A 5,773-nucleotide genomic window follows, 5' to 3' on the forward strand; every position below is an offset into this window, starting at 1 on the left:
TGGCCTCTTCATCTGTCAGTTAGGAGTGCAAATATATCATGCTTTCAAAGATCAGATATGATGCCTATATGCACAAATGCTATTAACCCTATCAGCCAGGCTCTAGGCTACTTGGCCCTTTGCCTCTGACTCACAGGGGAACCAAATTGGTGTGGTTTGCAGTTGCAAATGGAAGTATAAAGAGTGGAGCTTTGCACACTCGCCCTAAGTCCTCGCTGAACACCGTGCACAGCTGTGGCCTCTCATCCCAGAACAGAGGTGGCTCCACATGATCTCTGTCACTGATCTACTTAACATCCTCCCTACACTTCCTCCTTCTCACACTATCACCTCCATGCCCAGACCTTTAATATTCGCTCCCCTCTGACATCTCCATGTCACCTTTTTCCCAAGCTATGGTCCCTCCCCAGGGCGAGGACACTTCTACTTTCCTCTGGTGGGAAGTGTTCCCCTCAACTCAGTGGCTCTTGCTGAGGTGACACGTCCTCCTTGCTTCCATTCATTTCAGGCTGTGCGCTGTGTAGTATCTGTCTGCTTTGGGACCCCTGAAGCTACAATATAAGTCCTCTCCTATGAACTTAAACTCGGAGTGCTCAGTCTCTCCATCCTGATTGCTGAGTCAGTAGATAAAGGGACAGTAAAGCCGACCTACATGTAAAGTGTCTCACTAATGTGACATTTGATGGAAGAGACCCCTAGGCAAGGGCTGTGCTGCAATTTACATTGTGGCATTTACCCCTCGCTAACAATCAGTTCCTTCTGGTTAATTTGAGAGAATGTCTGTATTTGGTGTTTCTGTAATTTTATTTTGTGTTTCAGTTGAGTAAGTGTTGCTGAATATCTGTAGAATGTGTGATAATTTTTTTTTTGTAAAAAACTCAATAAAAGAAACATTAACATAGAAAAATATTTTATGTTGTGTAAAACACTTGGCTCAGAAAATGTTTTAATGCATTATATCAAAATGCTACAGACGCTCAGCAGCTAGATTAGAGGAGCGAGCTGTGTCTGGCACTCACGGAGACCCAACTCAGGATTGCCAGGTTGGGAGAAGGGCATGGGGGGAGGCCAGGATCAGAAAAGAAATTGGGTATCAGAGGTTTCTCTTCAACCGAATCAGCATTTATTCAGCACTTTCAGTGCAAAACACTGTTCTGGGCTCCTTGGCAGGTATATTGATGAAAAATATATCCAACCTATCTTCCTGTGGCTTGCAAGCTAGAGATGGTCTGGGTATAAACATTAATTAATTTGGCCCATTTTTGTGGAAAGTTACTTTGAGCAAAGCACTGTGCTAGATGCTGGGAAATAAAGATAAGACAGATGTGGACTCTGCCCTTGGTTCTAACAGGGGTGAGAAACCATGTTCACAAGTTGTCATAAAAAATGTCAAATGTGGTGAGTGGTAGAGTTTGACATTAATGATTTTATATCATATCTTTAAAAGGCTCACAGCCTGTTTGATGGGCTTTTGTTCATAGAATTTTGGTGACTTATAGAATAGCAAAGGTCCTGCTTCCCTCTGTTCATGCCGCCAACTCTCATTGAAATGCTCTTTGCCTCTTGCACCGCTTTTTTTTTTTCATCTGACCTCATGGGTACCTCCCATAGTAAATGCCCAATTAACATGCATGCACTGAATGAACTGGACCTGCTGTGTGCGTGCCAGATGTATCCTAGTATCCTAGTCCACTTAACACACATGTGGTCTCCTAACCTTAAGCACAACTCAAGCTGCCTAAAATCCACAGTATGCCAAGGAGTTTAATAATAGCGTTCCCTCCATCTAGGAGGACATATGGCCCTACATTCAGATTTCAATTTAAGTCTCAAGGGCTCCTTTGCAGAGGCTGCAAGCTTGCAGAATCCAGACCACAGACATCAGAAATGTTCTGTTCCTTTGAAAACATTTGGTTTTGGATGGTTGGCATTTACCACCAATTCCACTTCTAGTATTCTCTGCCAGCCCCGCCCTTCTTTTCTATTTATTACCTTACTGGAAACTTAACACACTTGAGCTGTCAGTCCTCAAGAGCTAGCAAACCCAGACTCAACGCATCTTCATGGAGGGTCTGAATTTTTAAGGGCATATAGCCCATTGTGGCTCTAAGTCTGTATCATTCTTAGACCAGGAAATTTAGCACTGCAATAACCTCTACTCCCAGCTCATCGGAGAAAAAAGCTGAACATCTTAGTCCACTTCTCAAGGGTTGCTGATCTCTTGACCTACACAAATGCAATAGTCATTGAGAAAATGTTGGGAGAGATATCATAAGGAAAGCTTAAGATATTGGAGCTTTAATATGCCACTTTTGGGGCCTTAAGAGTCCTATGACTTAAAAGCATCAGTTTTTTTCATTTCCCATAAAAATAATCTAACATTGGAATAAAAGAAATAGGAAGTAGATCAATTTTTAATAAATACAAGCCACAAAATAAATTTAATAAATTATAAATGATAAAATTATTGAAAAATTAAATATTAAACATTCCCACATAAAAATGTAGAACATTTATTAATTAGGGAGCATTTTCAGAGTAATACTTGCACTTTAAATTGTTCTTAACTTTTTAAACATGCAATGTTGTAGACCTATAGAAAGTGGTCTCACTGTATCTGTATGGCTGGTCACACCAAAGGGCAGAGCCCTTGGTCAGCCCTCTGCAGGATGGTCGGTGTGGGGCGGGCATGAGATAGCTGGAGAGAAGGTGGGAAATAGGGCCAGTTGTGGAATTTCTAGGACCGGCATTTTTGAAACAAGAGATTTCCCTTTTCCCGTTTGAATTTCCAAATGTAAGGAAGAACAAACAGCATTCCATTGGACATTCCTGGCAGAAATCTGCAAGAAAGGTTCATATAGACACTTCTAGTTTTGTTTTGTTTTGTTTTAGGAGACTTAGGTAAATTTCTGGCCCAAATGCTTTTATTCTGGGTCTTCGACGGGAAAAGATGAAAAAGCAAAGACATTGAAAGAGGGTATCTGGAGGGCCACAAGCTTTCATTTTTTTCCCCCTCAGACTGTCAGACTGTCATGGTGCCTTTTTTTTTTTTTTTTTTTTTTTTTACTTTCTAATATCACCATAATTATTCTTTGATCCTTTTTGCCATCTTCCCCCTCCTTCTACAATGGGAAAATAAAGGGCTCATTTTGTAGAACGCACGAGCGAGGAATCTCAGCGTGGCTTAGGTCCTGCATCCATTTCAGGCCCGGGTTCACCAAGCCTCTGCGTTGCCGGCAGAGAGCAGGGTGGAGGGCGCGGACATGCACTGTGCCGACCCGCCATTAAGCGGACCTCCTGACTGGCAACAGAGTGTGAGTGCAGTTAACACCGGCCTCCAGCTGTCAGTTCCGTGAGTGTCAGCCTCAGCTGTAGAAGCCAGTCGACCCGTCACACGCTTCCAGGGTAGCCCGAAGTAGACTTTCCAGCCAACAGGCTTTCCAGAGCACCTCGCCAGGTTAGCCAAAGTTTTGCCAGGCCAGCATCACAGATCCACTTCTTCTTGGAACCATCCTGTCTCTTCTCCCTTCCCTTTAATCCCTACTATGTATCTTGCTCCCCAAACTGTTTCAGTGAATGCTTCTGAAGAATCACCCTTGCAATAGCTGATACTGAGAAACGTCTGAGAAAACAGGGGGTGATAAAAAATGGTGTTTGAAAGCCAAATTACTCACAGCCTGGTTGGCAATTGGGGCCCATTTTCTGGCACCTGGTGGTGGTCCTATTGCTAAAACTTTCCTCAGGGGTGAATGGGATGGTGTATTTGTAGCAGGGAATGTACTAGTAAGAGCAGTATGTAAGGCACCTGAAACTTCCGGAAACGTAGACCTAAAGACTGTGGGACTAAATGTCTATTGCTAAGTGCTGTGGATATTCCACAGAAAGCTCATGAACAGCTGAAGATGAGTAACAGGCAACTTTGCTCGCATGCACTGAAGCTCTCGTCTTCTCTAGCTGGAGAGCACAGCAAGCTGAGGACAAAGCCCAGGACTTCAAGTCGGAGTGGCTCAGCCAACCACCACAGGTCTGTTAACCCAAGGTCAGGGCCCTGGCTGGGAAACCTGGAACCTTGACACATAGAATAAGAACATCTGGGTGGATGCCCTCAAAGAATTTATGGGAATTCCCAGTGGGAGAACAACACTTCCTAGAGTTCTGGAACAAAGCTATGTTATGTTTAGTGGAGAATTCTGTGCTTTTTGAAATACAGCTCTTAGCACACTGACAGGGTCCTCCTAGAGACAGAATGTCTGACTGTGGGTGGGATGGCCAACACACCCCCATTCATCTAAGCCTTCCCCTGCTTTTTAACTTTAGCACTAAAAGTTGCACATCATGGGAAACCCCTCAGTCCTGTGAAAACTGGGACATTTGGTCACCCTGAGCACAGGACAATTAGTAACCAGGCAGCTTGCACTGCCCATTGGAGTTTGGGTCCTGTCAGACCCACCACATTAAAAGGTTGGGTAGGCCCAGCAACAATCCATCATGAGATGGATATGATTCCTCTGGGATCAAGCAATTGTCCACTGATTTCCCTTTTCTGAAAGAGACCCACGAGAATCCTGGAGGCGATGCCCCCTGAACATATATGGAGAAGCGGATACGAGCATGCCAAGGGTAGACTGTAGTGGGTAGTGAGATGTGCCTCCCAGACCCCCTTCGAGGAAGGAGTTGCCACCCAGCTGTGGAGAGTATGGGGTACACATAGCTCCAGCCGTTTGCTTTGTCATAATCTGCCTCAGCCACAGAGGGTGCCTCGCATGAGGTCACACTCTTCCTGGGGCAGCTCTCATTTGGTGGCAGAGTGGTATGAAGCCTGGCCAGTTTGGCCCAACACAATGTACTCTAATGGGCAATACTCACACTGAGTTGGTTGAGGTTAGTCAGTCTTATATAATAGTTTCATTTCTTCCTCTGCCTAATCCCGCCTTCTCTGCCTTTCCATTCACAGCTATTATTCCCTAAAAGATATCTCATATTCAGAATGCCATCTAAGCAGCTGGAATTAGGTCATGTGATCATGACTAAATGAAAACCCTATCCAGGGGGAATGGATTCACTCTCAACCCTCTGGGGCAAAGAAACCTTTGTGCCAGCGAGTCAAGAAGGGGCTTGATCTGGTTAGGCAAACAGCATTACCTACTGCTCAATACAAACGGATTCATTTGGAAGTACTTGTGAGTTGATTAAAAAGGTCCTTGCTAAGAGGGTTTCCTTTTAGATTCAGAAAATAATGGCTTCCAGGGTTGGCACCTTGCTTGCTGACAATTCCTTAGTCGCCATGGTAGGATCAGACCAAAAGAGGTTCTGCAGTGGTGTGAAGGGTTTCTCCTGTATTTTCTAACAGCTTTGAAAGATGAATGGTTGAACTTTGGACAATAATAAAAGCCCTGGTTTGTCAGTTTTTCCAGAAAAACTAATTCAAGCTAACAACCAGACAAAAAGCCTTTGAAAGAAGCCCGTTAGTTTGTCTTATTCAGAGTTAATGAGGGACAGTTGACTTCAGAAGATTACTTTAGTTTCTTCCTTCTCCCCTTTCTCTCTACCCATCCACCCCTCTCATAAAATAAAACTACATAAAGTATTGTTGCCCTATTTTGCCATGGTTTAGGGGCCTCAGATGTTTATGATTCTGTGACAGCATGGGGGCAGTTTAAGTGAATGGTGGGAAGGGGAGGGGGAGGTTTGCAGCAGATGGTTGAAATTCCAGAAAAGTCAGCCACAGCACCCCCACTGAGACTAAAATTGCTCTATTTCTAGGTGGGTCCAA

This window comes from Rousettus aegyptiacus, unplaced genomic scaffold (genome assembly GCF_014176215.1).
Source record: "Rousettus aegyptiacus isolate mRouAeg1 unplaced genomic scaffold, mRouAeg1.p scaffold_m13_p_8, whole genome shotgun sequence".
Classification (NCBI taxonomy): domain Eukaryota; kingdom Metazoa; phylum Chordata; class Mammalia; order Chiroptera; family Pteropodidae; genus Rousettus; species Rousettus aegyptiacus.